The 20,598-nt window shown below is 38.6% G+C and overlaps 1 protein-coding gene across 1 annotated transcript in view; it reads left to right on the forward strand.

The window, feature by feature from the left end:
* Positions 1-10,432: 10,432 nt before the first annotated feature.
* LOC128882725 (uncharacterized) overlaps positions 10,433-20,598 on the forward strand; it is an 85,773-nt gene continuing 75,607 nt past the window's right edge. The window contains 1 exon segment of the mRNA XM_054134453.1: positions 10,433-10,555. The gene's annotated coding sequence lies outside the window, so the exon portion shown is untranslated.

Consider the following 20,598-nt stretch of genomic DNA (forward strand, 5'->3'; position numbering starts at 1 on the left):
TATAAAAATAATCTTAATATATAAAAAGGTAGTTTCCATAACAAAACATCAGACAAACGAGAAAAAAGTAAAAAAAAAAATAAGTGACTCCTACCGGGATCGAACCGCGTCCAACGCAAAGCTACAATTTCGAAGCGACGACGAAAGTAGAAAGAAACAGTTCGATGAAGAAGGAAGAGAGACTGAGAGTCGACGCTGGCAAATGTAAGGTTAGGATTTCGACTTCAGTGAAATGGCAACAGTGTAGAGAGACGCTGTTGTGAGAACGGCAACACCGCAATTGTATCGACATCACGTTAGCAGTCATCCTCAGTAAGCGCCATCTCCTATCGATTGTCTAAACTAAATTTGTGACGTCACTTGCTCGTTTTTGGGAATGCAATGCTTTGCCCACAGATTTTGTCCTTATATGAGCATATTTTTGGCTCAATGAGGGCTCATTCGAAAGAGGAAGGTCCAAGGAATGGCGCTCTGGTCGTCGTTCGAGTCACAAAATCCTTTTAGTGACCTAAAAATACAACTATTCTGCGGATGTATTTTGCTCGATTTTTGCTCGACTTTGGACGCTCATATTATTAAATATCGACACAATATCGTTCAACCACGACCAGAGCGCCATTCCTTGGACCTTCCTCTTTCGAATGAGCTCTCATTGAGCCCAAAATATGCTCATATAAGGACAAAATCTATGGGCAAAGCTAACCCATATTTCGGGCCAGATTTTGTCGGATTACAGAGCGCTGCATTACCCGTGTCCCTTTTCGTTGATGTTTTTCTCTACTGTAACCCTATACATTCTCGTAGTTTATAAAAAGTTGTCTTTGGTAATCCTTTGGTTAACATATCAGCTTGCTTTTCTTCACTACATATATACTTAATATTAATTATGCCAGTCTTAACATATTCAGTAACAAAATTATACTTAATATCTAAATGTTTCCCGCAACGATTATGTTCTGGATTTTTAGCCAACGCAATACACCCTTGATTATCTTCTAAAATTACAAAGTTTTCAATTTTCATGTTTAAATCATATAACAGTTTCTTAAACCATAATCCTTCTTGGACTACATTACATAGAGGAAATAGTTCTGCTTCCGTTGAGGACAGAGCAATGCAGTTTTGTTTTCTTGTACTCCAAGTTACTGTATTATCATATACCTTAATCAAGGATCCAGAAACCGATTTTCTGTCAATTTGATCTCCACCCCAATCAGAATCCACATAGCATATTAGGGGCTCCAATCCCTCTCTCCTATAGATCAAGTCTAGTGCACTTGAGCCTTTTATATATCTCAATACTTGTTTAAGATGGGACCATATCTCATTACTGGCTTTATCTTGATACCGACTAAAATAGTTAACTACATAACTAATATCTGGACGAGATCCTATCATCAGATACATTAAGCAACCTATCAGTTCTCGTACTGGTTTTTCAGTTCCTCTTGTTTCCTTATTCTCTATTAATAGTTTTAACTTAGGATCTATTGGAACCGAGCACGCATTACACTGGTCAAAACCAAATTTTCTCAGAATTCTCAATGCATATCTCTCTTGACAAATTTTTAACAGACCTTTATTTCTATCATAATTTATTTCTAACCCTAAGAAATACTGAAGCTTTAAACTCATTAGTTAAAACTCATTAGTTAGCTTCTCTTTATACTCATTAATTACTTCCAAATTCGGAGCTGCAATTATGATATCATCAACGTATAACAAGAAGTAGGCTACTTTCCTCTCTACTTCCTTAATATATAAGCAACAGTCACTTTCTGCTCTTTTAAATCCTATTGTTAGTAAGAAAGTATTTATCCTCTCGTTCCAACACTTAGGGTCTGTTTTAGTCCGTAAAAAGACTTCTTTAATCTGAGTACATGACCCTGTTTACATTTCACCCCATGAGGAGCATAAATATAAATCTTTTCCTTGAGACAACCATTCAGAAACGCGGTTCTTACATCTAACTGAGCAAAATGATAAGCACGTTGATTGCCTATAGCTAATAGTGTTGTCATTGTTGACACCCTTGCTACCGGTGAGTATACTTCCTCATAAATAAATTATTTTTCTGTGCAAACCCTCTTACTACTAGCCTGGCTTTGTATTTCTCCTCTACAGCTTCTTCTAGTGGTTTCAGACTATACACCCATTTAGTATCTAAAATCTCTGAATCTTTGGACATTTTAACCTCATCTCATGTATTATTTTCATGAATCGATTTTATTCCCCTATTCATTGCCCGTAACCATTACTCTTTATCCTTCCTTCCTTCTATTTTATTAAAGTCTATTAGAGCTTCTTCAACAAACGATATATCAAAAGCCATATAAAGCTCGTAGTCTGTTAGCCAAAGCGGTTGCATTCTATTTCTTTTTCCACTTTCATTTTCCAATTGAGTTTCATTTACTAACTCATTACTCGCACTATCCTGTTCTACATTTCCTAATTCATCTCCACTTCTTGAGATTTCCTTATTTCCTGCTCCTTCCTCACTTTCTCTGTCTTCTTTTAAACTATTCTCATGTTCATATACAACTCGTACCTGCCTTTCCTCCTGATTCATGGACCCTTCATCAAATATGACGTCCCTTGATATTATTGTCACGTCCCGGATTTCAGATTTGAAAATCTGTCGCCCGTTTCGATCAAATGATGCTTGCCTTTTGTCCCACGCCTCTCTTAAACGACTCGCGTCTGGACGAGATCCTGATCCGTATTGAGTTTACCCTCGCGATTACTATTTATTAGAAATTTTAAGTTTTCGAACTTACTATTTGGTGAGGTCGATCACCTTTTGGATGTAATGCTCCCACCGCGGGTCGTTGGGTGGGATGGTTCACACAGCTTCACGTGCCCGGGGGATGGTTAATGGGGCGAGCCTCCAAGGTATCGGTGCTGGAGCCGATGCTGGGATTGATGCTGGGATTGATGCTGGTATTGATGCGGATGCTGGTGCTGATATTGGTGCTGATACTGATGCTGGTGCTGATGTTCTTAAAAGTTCGTTTCGAACCACTCGCGTGGTTCCACCACGAATTTGCTCGCGTCTGCCCGAACGGTATTTTCGCACTGTTTCGGTGTTTTTCATCTACTCAGAGGGAAAAATTGGAATTTATAATAGTTTTAATCGGGGATGAATCTCATGTCCCGCTAATCGTTATCAAGCCCATGCAACCCTTTACGACCGCTGGTTTTGCGTCTATTCCTTTCAAAGCCGGCTTCGACGCCTCGATCAACTCTCACAGCAAGCACGAAAATGACTTGGAACCTGAAACCCACGGCCGAGCAATGTTTCTATCTTTAAGATTCCTAAATGACCGGCTTCGACGCCTCGATCATAAATCGAAAAGATAGTTGGTTTAACTATAATTTATTCCTTTTTCCCTCTCCGAACGCGTCGAATGATTTAAGGGAAAAAATAATTGCAACATGTGAATTTGTTAAATTACGTTACTGTTTATTAAGACCCGCGCACGGTCTTTTATTATAGCAATTACAATCAATTACAGTTTTGAAAAAAAGATTCACTACCTTGGCTTCGCAATAAAACTCGATATCTGATTCGACTCGACGAGGACTATAATTCTTAGACAACTCGCGACAACTTTAATTCTCTTACTATTTCGAACGACAACTATCCCGAGCCCCTGAATTGCGGGCGTACTTATACCCCTAATTCGGGACCTTTGGTCCGAAGGAAAGAGAAAAATCATACCACGTAATTATTAAAAATTCATGGGTGGTGATTGATTTCTTCCCATGGCGTTAGCAATAACATCTTGCCCGAAATCATTCCTAGGTGTTTAGTCTACCCCTTATCGGTTTTTGGTGACTGACACCAACGATAGCCACTGCCGACGGTTCCTTAGCTGATGCTACGCTTGAATTCGTCGAAAAGATGCAGGATCTCATTAGATCTGGCCACCCACCAGTGGGTGGTAACGAGTATCGAGAATTGTACGGGACCTGTAACTGCGACTTAACATCTAGGAGAACCGTTGTATTCTCGTGCGTCGCGATACAGCAACCGAATTCGCGGTTCACGATAGTGAATAAGCCGCGGCGGTACCGTGGTCGTATCAGGGGCACATGATGTAGCAAGAAGTAGATCGCTCGCTCCGCGCCCGTAGCTGTTATTGCTTAGGTTCTCTCTTACTTGCTAAACGCTTCTCAGTCTAAGATATAGGGTGACGTTCGAATATACAAATACTACATCTATGTTCAACTCATTACAAGGGAAAAATATGTCCGTGGTTTGGACGGAAGATGGAAGTTTCCATGTTCTCCACAACCATAGCACACTCCATGCTTGTGTATTGAGAAGGCAGCAGGCTCCACTGCTTTCCCAGTGTTCATTTTCCCTCCAGTTCTCTTTTCCACTTCTGCTTTCAATTTTGCCTTCACTATGTTAAGTGTGAAATTTTCTGTTGGTATATTCTCCAATACCGTCACCAATGTTTCATATGATTTTGGTAAGGCAAGAAGAAGATTACTGATAGCGTCCTCTTTTTTGACTTCTACACCAGACGTTGATTCAGTACTTCTTCAAATTTAAGAATAAATTTCTCCAGGTTTCATCTTCATTTAATCTCATAGTCATTAGCTTCCTTTTTCTCATATGCCTCTTTTAAGCTTTTCCACATAGCATACGCCGTCGGTGTTCCTCTTATCAGATCTAACTGGGTATCGTGCACTGCTTAAACAATAATCGATTTGAATTTATTATTATACATTTTTCATAAATTTTATTTTTTTCCATATCTTTTTTCCATTATCTTTTTTCCTTGCTTCCTTCTGCTTTTCCACTGTCGAATATGCCGTACCAGCATAGTTCATTTGAATCGACTCAATTACTTCTTGTTCAATCAATATAGTTTCAATTCTAAATTTCCTACTATAGTTACTCCCCACTAAGGGATCAATGTCAAAATAGTTTTTAACACTTACAGCCATTTCTCTGATTTTTATTTTCCACGCGGTTAACCTCAATTTTTCTTAATCGTATTAAATCGAGTACTCTGGGCCCATAACCTGTTGTTTCTTAGTGGGAAAAGTTATTGCTCTGTCGTGTTTTAGTATTATATGAATATATTTTTGAAGTAACTATAATAATTCTGGTACAAAATATTTCTTTACATTTACACCCATCACCACACATCTTCTTCAAACATTCCCTTCTTTTCAGATGGCGCCACATTCGCTCACACACACACACACACGCGCGCGCGCGCGCTCGATGGAAAGCATTACACGCTACACTTACAAATCCTATAACTGAACTTACTAAATTGGGATGAAAAATGTTTATACCTTGTGACGGAACCAGGCGTGGGCGGCCGGGAAAGCCACTATTCGACACGCTTGGTCGCACAAATCCCACAGACGAAATTTATTTATTCCTAAGGGAATCTGGGCGCCAGTGCAAAAACACGCGTCCGTTATCTTCGCCCTTCCGGCTGCTCAAGCGGAGAACGGGCTCAGAGGAGGTCGCGAAAGACAAAGAAAAATAAGGGAAACTCTGATCCACGAAAGTGAAATTGGGCTTTATTTAGCCGAAAACCAAAAGGGGGGGGAATTCCGCGGTACACGCACACCGCAAAGGAAGAAGGTGTGGGGACTACGCGCCGAAAAGGAAACGCGACGCGGAATTCCCAATACAATTCTAAAACTGGCTCGACTTAATTCTAATGGGCCCTCGCAAACAGAGAATCCGCCCTAGAAAGAAAATACAACCCAAAAAGTATTACGCCGGGAATTAACGGCTGTGCGTTTCGAAGGAGCCCTTTCCCTCGAAACGCGTGCGATCTCAAACCGCGCAAGGCCACGCGGGAGATACGCGAAACGAACGGAGGGAACTCCAAGGGTTCTCGCCTCCGGTGGTAGTCCTGTCGCAGACGAAAAGTGCTCCGGAGCACGCTCGCGGACACACAGGCTCGATCCGCGCTCTCACACACACGCACCACAAAGGGAAACTACCCTACCTAAATTGGGTTGACCCCAGGTCCCAATATCCCTCCTTCGTCGGTCCTCGTCGGCGTAGAGTGGAAGCTCACCCACACACTCGCGAAACAACAAAAAGGTTTCTAACACCTACTCTTTTACTAAAGACGGAGAAGGGCGCTCGCTCACGTATATAGATCCGTTCAATTCGCGGTTCAACCGTTAATTCTTGTTTTCCGAAATCGCGCTCTTTTCGTTGCCGGCTCGTGGCTCTCCCTACCCAGGAGCTTTAAGGAGCTCCTTAGGGTGTGCCACCACCATGGCATCTCCAACGTCGATTTCTCCTCCCGTTGCAGCTCCGGGGCGATGGCAGCGCTGACCATCTTTATAGGGTGGCAAGTCCTCTTTGGTGGTGGCCACATGGGGTCCTTGCGTGGAGGACATCACGACAGACGACTTGCCGCGCTCTCGCAAGGACGCGGCGCGGATCGCGAGCGCAAGGGGGCGCAAAAGAGGGTTCCTAACGTGTCGTGGGCCATTCATACCTCCACACCGTTTCGTGGACCACCTCCGCGGCGTGTTCGGCGAGGAGGGAGCGAGGACCCTCCGGGGTCAGGGTGCCTTCGTGACGGGCAGAAAAGTTCTGCCCCGTCACAACCTGTTCCATGGGAACATAGAACATATATGCTCGCTCATAAGTATGCAGATTCTTCCTTAATTGGAATAAATATCCACAAAGAAGTTACGAATGTATTAATGAATACTTTTAATGATACGCTATTTAACTTCTTCATTTCACCGCCAAGGTGCGGAGCAGTTACATTATATGAGTTCTCATTAGGGTCTGAACGTCAGCACTGTTGAACATAGGATTGAGTAAAGGTACACAAATTCCAATTTTACTCTGCTTTGTACTTTTCTCCTATTTATATAGGAAAACGTTTATTGAATTCATTTCGATTAGAAATACGACTAGAAATAATTTTGGCCTTTGCTCTGTCTTCTGTTCTTCTTTGGGTCCGTTTCTCTGATGAGGAACCAAATGTAGTTTCCCAACATTCTTTCATCCCAATATCCTTGATAGCGCCGCTCAATAGTTTTGATATCTTGGTGAAACCTATCACCGTGCTCGTCACTTACATCGCCAAGATTCTCCGGGAAAAAATCCAAGTGAGAATGTCAAAATTAAATTTTGAGCGACATATTTACGCCTGTTGAAATTAAAATTGAAATTAAATGTAAAAATTGTTTCATTTTGTCAAATAGAATAGCAACATATATTCAATATCCACTTTTGTATAATTTATCAGCAAATCTTCAACAGCTTTGAATAAAACCGCGTCAACTGTGTCAAGGATTTTTCGCAAAATCTTAGATTTCCGAATCTATTACATAAATCCAATACCATAGAACAAGAAACCAATTTGTATGTTTTTGCGATATTCCTATTTTTCACTTATTTATTCCTATTTATATATTTGTGCATTATTTTCTTGAAAAAATCGTATTATTAAGCTCAATTTTAATAATGTTTTTATATTGTAGGAAGTCATTGCAAAGTCTTTGTAGTTTTAGTTACATATATGAGTAAGCCGGCTGAGCGCCGCGCACCGGGTCGTGCACGGTACGTTTGTGCTCGTGCGCTAAACGTACTACTAAACTGAAATATCTGTAACAGCAACAAGTTGTATATAAGAGTAAAAGATGTAGTCTTTCACACAGAATGTATATTATTCCTAAAATAATAATGAGCTTTTCTTACATCTTAATTACATGATGTCATTTTTAACTATTCTATACATGAAAAAAACAGCTTGGATTGCTAGTTTATTTTTTATTTTTTACGATTGCATGTTTGACAAATGATTAAAAGTTTGAAACTATTTTACATAAAATATGTTCTTGGTCAAGGACAGTAAAGTTATGATACTGACGAGTGTTTTTGATAGTGATTGCTCCATCGAAACGCTTTATCAGTTTCTTTTCATTAGTGTTATGTTCAGCTTAAGAGCAAATATCGAAATGAATGTGTTCAAAATTTCTATCTGCCCATTCGAATAAAGTTCGACCTGTATTAATGAAGTTACCGTCCACCCGTTGCAAACTTGCTTTGTACGCAAGCCTCTTTACTTTTCCTCAATCCCATCACAGGCTGACTTACCACGAGATGTAGCGAAAAATATCCATGGGTTCAACTTCGATTTCGTTTTCTTCACTTCAAGAAGATTTGATTATTTGCGAAGAGAAAAAAGCTCTTTTTTGAAATATTGCAATAACACAACGCGCGACATTTGTGACAAACATAAAATCCAATGCAGTTTTTGAATTTCTCATTCCACTTTTTTGTTATTAAAAATAACTTATTTCTTATACATTTATGTTTTTTTTTTATTGAGTGGATTAAAGCATTCATAGGGACAGCCCATTTTATTATTTTCTGCGAGGAGGAAAAAGTAAAAATAATAACTGAAGCATTTTTTAAATTGAATATACATATATCATGTGAAATAAATGAACTTACGTAAACAAAAAGAATACGAAAATCGAGGAAATTTATTGGAGATCGATGTGATACACGTTTTACAGTTTTCAAGTTGAGGGTGAACCGAATTTTTTGTTCTATATTTTTTAATTGAGAATAATTTTTGTCTTCATCTTTTGCAATCTAGCTTTGTTTTTACAATAAAATAATTTTAAATAAATATTTTCATGATATTTAATACTTTATAAATAACTTTAAGTTAATGATTAATGATTAGGATTATTTAATGAATAATATAATGAAAATTATTCAACTTCTTCATACTAACGTAATAATCAATTTATTTCATTCTCCTTTGCTGTTTAAATAATTTACAGACTTTTTACTCTCCTGAATTAGAAAAATTCCTGACAAAAAGACAACCATCTGTGTCTGATATCACACTGTCCAACTGCTTAGTTCCTGTAATGACTTTCGTTTTTAAAAATCGGTCACTTCCCAGATAGCACCGGACGTCCATTTTATGTCCAGTTTACGTCCAAACGCCCGACGTCCGCCCGGAACGTCCTACGAACGTCCATGGGACCTAAATTCTGTTCGTCCCAGAGACGTCCGCCCGGAACGTCCTACGAACGTCCATGGGACTTAAATTTTGTACGTCCCAGGGATGTCCGCTCTGAACTTTCTAGATTTAGGGAAAAATACTTTTTTTTAAACAAAACAAATATTATTTATTAATATTATTAAATATTATTTATAATATAATATTTATACAATATGTAGAACAGAATATTTTTTTCCGAATATAAAATACACTATTTACAATTGTAAATTAATATTAATTAATTAGTTAATTAATATTATTATCCCAGATAGCACCGGACGTCCCATGGGCGTACAGAGAACGTACAGAAAACGTTCTGGGAATGTCCAGCACCGGACGTCCCATGGACGTACAGAGAAAGTACAGAAAACGTTCAGAGAATGTCCAGCACCGGACGTCCCATGGACGTACAGAGAACGTACAGAAAACGTTCAGAGAATGTCCAGCACCGGACGTCCCATGGACGTACAGAAAACGTACAGAAAACGTTCAGAGAATGTCCAGCACAGGACGTCCCATGGACGTACAGAGAACGTATAGAAAACGTTCAGAGAATGTCCAGCACCGGACGTCCCAAGGATGTACATAGAATTTCCTACGATGTAACTGGGACGTTCCAGGGACGGTCATAGGACGTTCAGGGGATGTTTGGACTTTACCTGGACGTCCATAGGACGTCCTGAACGTCCAGTACCGGACGTCTTATGGACGTACATAAGACGTCCCTGTGCTACCTGGGTTAGATCGTTCACAGTAGTCATATTTTATGGAGAAACAAGAGACCATCGTCTGTAAGATTTTGCAGACCACTGAAATTTAAATTTGTCAAAGAAACACCGTCTAACACTTTAGAGAATTACAATTTCTATATAGATGAAATTAAAAATTTGCAACCCTCGTCTTCAGTGGAAAACAAATTCGGTAAATCCTTTAAAGGCGCTCACACCTGATATTGTACTATGACTGATGATAAAGTGTGTAACGTGTTAGCAGACCAGAAATCCACAACATCCTGCAATATTTGTCGAGTAAATCTAAAACAGCGCCTTTTTCGCGCCCCCTTACCCCTCGCCGAGAGAGCCGCGTCTTCACGCGAGCGCGGCAAGTCGCCGGTCACGGTGTCCTCCACCCCAGGACCGTGGTGTGGCCACCACCAAGACGACTGACCACCATCGGGAAGGATACCGCTGCCATCGCCTCTCGAAGCTGCCACGAGGGGAAGCCTGAAGATGCCACGGTGGTGGCACACCGTAAGGAGCCCCTACAGCTCCTGGGTGGGGAGTGCCGCGAGCCGGCGGCGAGAACAGCGCGTCGATCGATACGCGATCGATGTAGGAAGAAGGCAATTAACGGTTTGACGGCAAACCGAACGGAAGTCCGAGCGAGCGCCCCTATTACCCGAACCGCGTGTTTCCTTTTCTTTCGAGCCCTTATCGTGCGTGTGTGTTTGTGGGTGCAGCTCCACACCATCCCCAGGAGAGGACGTAACCGAGAGCCTGGGAGCTAGAGCCGGCTGTTTGCAGGTAGGGTCCACTGGTTGGGTTTCCCTTGGTGGCGTGCGTGGGTGCGAGAGTGCGTGTCCGCGAGCGTACTCCGGAGCAGCCTTGTCGTCCGCGACAGGACCACCACCGGAGGGAACTTCATTAGACTTCCCTCCGTCCGTTTTGCGAATCTCCTGCGTGACCTTGCGCGGTTTGAGAACGCGCCGCGTTTCGAAGAAGAAGGCCTCTTCGAAACGAGAAACCGTTAATTCACGGTATAATCTTTTCGATTATATTTAATTCTAGGGGGGGGGGACTATTTTTTTTCAAGGCCCCTTATAGAGTTAAGTCGCGCCGGTAACGTATTCGTTTTCTTTCCGTCGAATACTTTCTTTTGTATCGGGAATTCCGCGCCGCGTATCCTTTTCGGCGCGTAGTCGCCACACCCTTTCCTCAACGGTGTGTGTACCGCGGATTTCCCCCGCGTCGGTTTCGACTAAATAAAGAAATTCGATTAAACGTACGCGGATCAAAGTTTATTTCCCTTTTCGACCTCCCCTGAGTTTCGTTCTCCGTAGAACAGCCGGAAGGACGAAAGTAACGGACGCGTGCACTTGGCACTGGCGCCCAATTCTTACAAATAAATGCGTCCGTGGAAATTGTGCGACCGAGCATGTCGATTAGCGGCTTTCCCGGCCGCCCACGCGAAGTACGTCACAGTATATACAAGAACTACAAATGAACGAAGAACATTATAAGTTTGGTTTATCCACTCTTCATTGCTGAATACGATTTATGGAGTCTAGAGACGCGGTAGCGTCTCGGCGCCAAGTACATGAAAACTTATCCGTCACCGCGTATATATACCTGGCGTTGGAGCTACCACGTATCTAGAGACGCGGTAGCGTCTCGGCGCCAAGTACATGAAAACTTATCTGTCACCGCGTATATATACGTAGCGTTGGAGCTACCACGTATCTTTTACAGGAGAGATGGTCCATTCCAACTTAACCTGAAACTTCTTTCATAATATTTTCTAAATATTTTTAGAATATAATAGGATATAATAGCCTGCAATATTTTCTAAATTTAAAAGCATTTTTCTTATGTAAACCGCATATAAGCTTTCGAATAAAACCAAAATCAATAAAATAATTTTTTGGAAAAAAATTTAACCGACTTCGAAAAAGGTGCAGTGAAAAGCATGAAATAATTTCTAGTTAATTTATATGAATACGCACTAGCTCTAGATAAAATTGCTTAAAAGTATGGGAAAATGCAGTGAAAAGTATGAAATAATTTCTAGTTAATTTATATGAATACACACTAGCTCTAGATATAATTGCTTAAAAGTATGGGAAAATGCAGTGAAAAGTGTGAAATAATTTCTATTTAAACTGCATTGTTATTCACCATCGTTTGATGAATTTGGTTAAATTATTAAATACATTATATTAACTGGAATGCACATTTTTCGGAGGCGGCGCAGATGTAAAAAAATTTTAATTCCAGTTTGGGTTAGCTTTTGGTAGAGGCGGCAATATTGAATGCTGTCAATGTATACATGTTTATTGTCTATGTGGAATTAATAGTTAATGTATATAGTATGTACACGGAAATATAGTTTGAGTACATTTGGGGCTTTTTTGGAGGGGAGGGGCGGCAAAATTGATTACTGCTAATGTATAAACTCTCCCGATGGAAATACTGTATGAATATGAATACGTATAATAGCAATAATTACAGTTCATATTTTTTGTTCCTTCGACAGATAGTTAAACCAAATTTGGTACTTGTGTCTGTAGGTAATTGTTCGGTATCTTTGCTCGAACAGAATTTTGTCGAGTTGACAGAATTAACGTAAGAAATTTCCCACTTCGTAGACGAAGCAAATACCAATGTCTAAAGGAAACAAAGAATTTTATGTGAATCTGGTGAATCACAAGAAAGTCAAAAAGTGTCGCAGTTCGAGACAAACGAAGCACGAAGCTTTGTAACATATTTTTCGCACGCGTCGATGACGATTACGTGACGTATGTCAGCGGTGACGCTCTATGTATTCCCATCTTCGGAGAACAATTTGGACGCCAAAATTTCCAGGCGGTTACGTCTCTCCGCACCACATCACTCTCCGTGGTGGCCAACATTGTCGGAGAGACAGGCGAATCGTGTTGACGTATATCGATCTTTTTGGAATCCAGACAGTCCTCGATAATTCGCTAGGACAGTAATTTTACATTATACGCCGCCTCCGAAAAATGTGCATTGCATTTAATATAATGTATTGAATAATTTAACCAAATTCATCAAACGACGGTGAATAACAATGCAGTTTAAATAGAAATTATTTCACACTTTTCACTGCATTTTCCCATACTTTTAAGCAATTATATTTAGAGCTAGTGCGTATTCATATAAATTAACTTGAAATTATTTCATGCTTTTCACTGCACCTTTTTCGAAGTCGGTTAAATTTTTGTCCAAAAAATTATTTTATTTCACTCTTTTTAGTGGCAATCTATAACCAATAGATTTCATGCAATAACAATAGTTATGAGCAATATACAGGATGACCCAAAAACGTTGGAGGTCCTTGAAAAGCGTGGTTCCGGGGGGTGGGGCGATTTGAAACAATTTTTCCTTAGCGAGAATGGTGTTCGAGGCTTCGTTAAGGAGATATTCCAGAAACAAAAACCCCTGACCAATCAGAGCGCGAGTATGCCGGTGGAGCGCCGGCGGTAGCGTAGGCTTCGGAGGCGTTGCACCGGCATACTCGCGCTCTGATTGGTCGGAGGTTTCTGTCAAAATCTCCTTAACGAAGCCTCGAACCCAACACCAGTCTAGAAAAATTTTTATAAACTCACCCCCCCCCCCCCAAAACACTCCATTCAAGAACATCCAACATTTTTTGAATACCCTGTATTGTTGCAAATTGGATTATTAAGAATACATGTGAAAGGATTGATTGCGTTTGGTAAATTCCTTATTGAGCTACACCAGAGCATAGCAACTTTGCACCAACAATGGTTTCAAACAATGGAAGTATCCATACATTTTTGCAAATGGGAACATCACGAATTCATCTTTCATGAAATGCGGAAAATTCCATCCCGATCGGTTAATTCCGTGCCGAGTTTCAGCAAAGAAAAGGAATTTTGCAATAGCAATAGTTATAAACAATTAAATAATTCATAAGTTTTTAGAAATGTGATCACCGCGAAAACCTGTACGGCAGCAAAATGTAAGGGATTTCATCGATTTCAGGCCAAACATACGTAAAATAGTACGTTCTTTGCGATAAAAAGTGATATAAAGTGGTAAAAAACAAACTAAGGACAAATGTTTTGTTATGGGACCAAATGGCAAATGCTCTTCTAGATGCAAGAAGTTTCAATCTGATTGGTCCATCGTCTCGGAGTAAGAAGCAAGACAAAATTTTTCTGTTTTTTAAAAGAAAACGGCTAAAAAATGACAACTCACAAAATGTTTCTTTTACGCGACCGACTGGAAGAAATATTCGACAAGATGCAAGAGGTTTCACTCCGATTCCTCAAGCCATCTCGACGTAATCGGCAAGCATACCTAAAAATCACGGTTTTTTGGTAAAAAGACGGGTAAAAAATGACAAATCGCAAAAAGTCGTGACAATGGGACCACCGGGGGGCATGCTCTACAAGATGCAAGAGGATTCATTCCGATTGGTCAGGTTCCGATTCGATTGGTGAACACACATTAAAAAAAAAAAAATTTATATATATACATGTTGAATTGAGTAACCTCCTCCTTTTCGAAGTCGGTTAATAAAATCGGTCCACGTATAACCTGAGATATCGTAATATCATGTCATGTATCTGTCAGAAACGGTATTTTTCGTATGATTTTCCCGTCGTCAACCCTTAGCCAATAGGAGCTAAGCAAAAGCCGAGTGTCGTTCGTCAACTATCGGAATCATTCGGTTCGGCATGGCTCGTCGGCCATCGAGCGTCGAGAGTCGAAACAGATGTCATCATTCATAACCTCTCAAGTGTCAAAACTTTTTACACTATTGCATTATTGATTATATTTATATCAGCAAAATGTTTTCAATTTAGACTTTTTATGTAGGGTTTAATAACAAATTGCAGCCAGTGTTGTAAAGTGTTGATCGATCTTGACTACAAGGTAAGTTGTCAAAATCTGAATTGCGAAATACCTTTATTCATACAGAAAACTGTTTTTAATATAGATCCATACCGACAAAGTGTTTTTAATTTAGACTTTTTATGTAGAGCTTATAGAAATGGAGTCATTTTCTCATTTCATCTTTAACATTAAAATTTCTTGCAGCAAAAAAAAAATTACGGGTATATATAATTATTTATAAATTGAACGAATAAGTGTTTATAATTAATAAATTATATAAAATATATATATTCGCTTTTGTTATCCCCTCTCCCTTTATTTTACTCTATTCAATTAAAAAAACAAATAATAATTTTGACTTCTTATGTAGAGTTTACAGAAATATCAATTTTATTTTTATAAATTTAAAATAGATTCTATATAATAAATGATTTGTAAAAAGAAGTGAGATCCGATAAAAAAATTTCAAAATAGTAAAAAAATTACGCCAAGTACATGAAACAGTGGAGGACTCAAGGAGTTACCATTGAAAAATAGAAGATCCCCATAAAAAAAAACTACAAAAAAGAAGAAAAAAATATGAAATCGAAATGAGCTGCTAGTATATGGAGATGCTTTCCAGCACAGTGCAATGGCGATACTGTGTAACACAATGTAAAATTCAGTAGTTTCCAACTATGTGCAGCTAAAATGCTGTTTTCAACAGTACTGACGTTCAGACCCTAATGACAACTCATGTAAATGACTGCTCCGCACTTTGGCGGTGAAATGAAGAAGCTAAATAGTGTATCAACCACAAACTGAGACTGTTTAGAAATTTGCCTAGATTTCCGCGGCCTGGAAGTCAAATGCTTGGCGTGGCCAGCCAAGATCAAGGTGTCGATGAATAAGAAAGAATTATTTTAAAACGCAAAATAATGAAAGTGTACTCATATTGTCAGAGTTTGAAGCTGACAAATTATCTGAAAGCTTGCGAGAGGAAAGGTATTGGCGTGGATGAATGACCTTAGAAATATTTTAAAACCCAATACAATGAAAGTGTACTCATAATATTATCAGAGTTTTAAATTGACAAATTATGTAAAAGTCTGCGAGAGAGAAAGTATGGGTATTGATGCTTTGCCTGGCCATGCCAAGCATTTGACTTCCAGGCCACGGACATCTAGGCAAATGTCTAAACAGTTTCAGTTTGTGGTTCATACACTATTTAGCTTCTTCATTTCACCGCCAAAGTGTGGAGCAGTCAGTTTACATGAGTTGTCATTAGGGTCTGAACGTCTGCACTGTTGAACACAGCATTTTAGCTGCGCATAGTTGGAAAGCACCCAATTTTTCATTGTGTTATACAGTATCGCCATTGCACTGTGCTGGAAAGCATCTCCATGTACTAGCAGCTCATTCCGATTTCACTTCTTTTTCTACTTCCTTGAATTTTTTTAGGGGGATCTTCTATTTTTCTATGATTACTCTTTAAGTCCTCCACTTTTTCATGTACTTGGCGTAATTTTTTTACTTTTTTGAAGTTTTTTATAGGGCCCTCACTTCTTTTTACAAAGCTAATTTCTATAGTGAATGACTCCAAATAATCGAAAACGGGAGATCAGTTTGAATCCTTTAAGGTTTCAAAAGTACGCGGAACGCATTGCAGAAAGTCTCATTGCAAGAAATTTATTAAAGAAAAAATGTAATCACTTTATCAGTAACATTTAAATGCAACAAGACTTTCTGTCATGTGTCGTGGGTACTTTTGAAAAATTAAAGGATTAAGTCTGACCTTCCTTTTTCAATAAATTATGTATTACAAATAGTGGATCTCTGTTTCTTTTCTCATTTTCTCATTATTTAAATTTGTTACAAGACTTTCTGCTATGCGTTCTGTGAACGTATGAACTGTATTCTAAAACAATAAATTGTGCGTTAGAATTGTTAGAAATAGTTGATCTCTTTATTCATTTCTCATTTGCCATTTTGATTTTACATCTTTTTCTACTTTCTTGTAGTTTTTTATGGGGATCTTTTATTTTTCTATGATAACTCCTTGAGTCCTTCACTTTTTCATGTACTTGGCGTAATTTTTTTATTCAGAATTACCTAGTAAATTAATTCTTCTAACTTTTCAAAAAAAAGTCCAAGTCATTTAGACCAATTTCAAAAGAAGGAATTGTAGTTTAAAAAGTATCCGAATATTGATGCGAGTCACTATATAAGCCTAAAATACGAGTCGGTTTGGCAAAGTCGTTTATGGGTAAGTGAGGAAGCAGGTTGCGGGTTGTAGTTCGAAAATCGTGAGTTCGAATCCCGTCGGAGGTAAATAAAAATTGAAACATTTGTTCGTCGTTTTTAATAGAATCCAGTTACAAGAAATAAATACAGTTAGCTAAAATCTACCAACAAATAAAAGAAAATATATAAAATTAAAATTTAATTTTTTTCAAATCTCAATTTCACAGAGAACGTTCTGGGAATGTCCACATCGGACGTCCCAGGGACGTCCTTCGATGTAACTGGGACGTTCCAGGGACGTCACAGGACGTTCAGGGGATGTTTGGACGTTATCAGGACGTCCCTGTGCTATCTGGATTATTAATTGTGGAGGATAAAGATAAAAGTATTGGCGACAAATATTTTGATAGCTTACAAAGAGGAGGCCTTTCTGTTCCTACAGAAGAAGTAATGACCGTATTCAGTCATATATATGCCATAATGGAAGCCATAATTAATGATGCTAACTTGAAGTCCCAATTTGTAAAATCTGAAAATCATACACATATTTTATATAAATTGACATATATTAGCATTCAATCAGTTATTCATTATTTTGCATTTTCCGATTATGATTAAAAAAAGTAACGGGCCATGGGAATACCCCTAGGGTGGTGGGGAAATTTACCTGTAACACACTCTTGTAATTAACTGCACAATTCTTTCCTTGGGTAGCTTCCTTTCATCTCTTCCACACATTCACTTAACCTCTTTGGCTTCGTACCAACAATTTTGTCTATTTCACGTTTGTATTAACTTAAAATATCTCTTATTAATTTTAAAACACTTCAATTTGGTCCAAAGAAGGTTTTATCTTCCTTCACACTTATATTTTCTTCAAACCACTGTAAATATTTCAAGTTTAATGCATCATAACATCAAACTACTTTCAGAGTCCATCAAATTTATACTACATTTACAGATATTAATATACTTTTAAGCTACTTTTACTTACTATAGTTATAATATTTATATCCCACTTTTACATAATTAATAACAAATGGTGTACATTCGTATAGTTTTCTATTAAAAAAAACTGTTAATTATGATAGGAAGCACAAGACTCTCATATTGGAAAATAGGACTCTCGATCTAGACTTGAGCGGTGTTGCCACGTTTCTCAGCATGGCTAATACTAGAGTCGGCTGTGGCGAAGTTAATTACTCTGCCGTTTCAACGTGTTTCGTATTCCGACCATTATGTAAATTAAAATTTTGCAACCGTGCATAATTGCGAAACGCAGCGTGTTATGCGGTTTTGCGGTTTGTTTGACTTTTCGCGGTAGATTATGAGAAATTCGCATCGGTTTCATGGATGTTGTACCACTTCCGAGTCGAATCACATTAACCTACGCTTCCTCTTGCTTAACGCGCGATTCCGAATGATCTGCTTCCATCGATTTGCATGCATCTTTATCACGAACCAGATAGTTACTGCACGCCTAAGTCTCAGGCGGCTATATTAAGGGGGAACTACACATTCCTAAAAAAAATCAGTTTTTTTAGTTTGTTTTATTAACATTTAGCTTTTTCCGGATCTATTGATGCTAATTTTATAATTTTTCAATAGTTAGATATGACAAACAAAATTTTTGGAAAAAATATTTTCATATAATTTTTGTCATTAATCAAAAGTCATGTGAGATTCTTATTGTTCTTGTTTATTATTTTTAGATTGAAATCATTGGCAGTACTAAATAGATTATTACGCAGACATTATAGGGATAAATAATTGGTATTGGAGGGACCTAAAAGTCAGTATCGTACCTAACTTTATAGGTAGGATGCAAATAAGTAAGATGAAACTTGATGCATAGGATAATTTTTATTATGATATACTAAAACTAAACAAACATAAGATAATAAAACTGTTATGTTAAATGGACTTAGTTAAACTTTAATAAAAAATGAAAGTCTTGACAAAATTTATCGATCTTAGCTGTAAAAGGGGAACGACACTCGTCTTAGAACTATAAGTCACTTTCGCCAGGGGTACCGACTGGCCCCAGACTTTCTTCCAAAAACACGCACATTCATGTTTTTATGACCGGACCCTACTGACGGATCTTTTACTTGGGTACCTGGAAGGTTCAAGCACACGCCTAGTAAAACATTACTTACGAACGTGATCCAAAAGGCATACTCGCTCACACTGATACCGATATTGAACATCCTCCCACCATTGAGATGATGGGTTACAATCATCTAATCATCTTTGTATTGTCGAGTTTCTCACTGTGGTTCTCGTCACAATTGTCAATACTCGACTTGGATTTATTTTCAAATTTTGTTGTCAGAATTTATTTATTTCAACGTCCGAATCATATTGGTTTAATTCTAGCAAAATTGTACCCATATTGTCAGCGTTTTAAACTGAAAAATTATCTAAAAGCTTGTGAGAGGAAAGGTATCGGCGTCGATGAATGTCCTTAGAAATATTTTACAACGCTAAACAATGAAATTGTACTCATATTGTCAAAGTTTTAAATTGACAATTTATGTGAAAGTCTGCGAGAGAAAAAGTATGGGTATTGATGATCTGAGAATGCCTTTCCATGGGTAGCAACAGCTACCCATGTTGTGCCCTTGCCCCTTACCATACTCGTGTAATGACCATCGGAAATACTTTTACCGTGGTGGAAAATCGCTGCCTTAAACTTATAACAGTGATCTCACATTTGTATTGTAATAGTAAGTATTGGTTTGATATAGAAATTTTTCTTTCGTTGTTCCACTACTATTGTGATCGAACAAAAGTAATTTCGCAATCAGAATTTGTTTGGAAGCAGCTTTCTTTATTATGTTTGAATTTGAACTATCACAAATTGCAAGGACCTCTCAGATTTATCCATCCTGTGAAATTGTGTTTTATCATATCTTGAAATTAAATTAATTTTTCAAGATCTTAGGCAATGCAAAGTGTACCACACAATTTGTACTGATATTACAATACCAGGTGTACAAGTATGAAGTGCTGATTTGAGAAAACAGATGGCGCACCGACGCAGTGTGTACTATAGAGATTTTAAATATAAACCATTTTGTTTTGTCATCAACAAGTATCAAACGTGCATAAGTAATAAATTGAAAAAGTGTGTGGATCGTATTGTTTTGCTGTGTTCGATATGTCGAAATTTGTGCCAAATAAAGAGCATTCGCGGACAGAATTAATTTTTTGTTTTCATTTGAAGAAAACAGCTGAATCATACAGATTGCTTCGAGAAGTTTATGGTGAACATGCTCCATCGCAAGATACGTGTAAACGATGGTTTCGGCGTTTCAAAAGCGGTGATTTCGATATTGCAGACAAACAATACGGAAAACCGTCAAAAAAGTATGAAGATACAAAATTGCAAAAACACGCTCAAACGCAAAAACAACTTGCACAGCAATTAAGCGTTAGTCAACAAGCTATTTCGAATCGTCTACGAGAGATAGGCAAGATTCACAAGGTCGGAGGATGGATACCACATGAATTGAACGAGAGACAGATGGAGAGGCGCAAGAACATATGCGAAATTTTTCTCGAACGATAGAACAGAAAGTCGTTTCTGCATCGTATTATTACTGGGGATGAAAAGTGGATTTATTTTGATAATCCCAAGCGCAAAAGACCATGGGTAGACCCAGGCGTACCATCCACATCGAACGCAAGACCGAATCGCTTTGGCAGGAAGACGATGCTCTGTATTTGGTGGGACC

Source organism: Hylaeus volcanicus, unplaced genomic scaffold (assembly GCF_026283585.1).
Source record: "Hylaeus volcanicus isolate JK05 unplaced genomic scaffold, UHH_iyHylVolc1.0_haploid 12158, whole genome shotgun sequence".
Taxonomy (NCBI): Eukaryota; Metazoa; Arthropoda; class Insecta; order Hymenoptera; family Colletidae; genus Hylaeus; species Hylaeus volcanicus.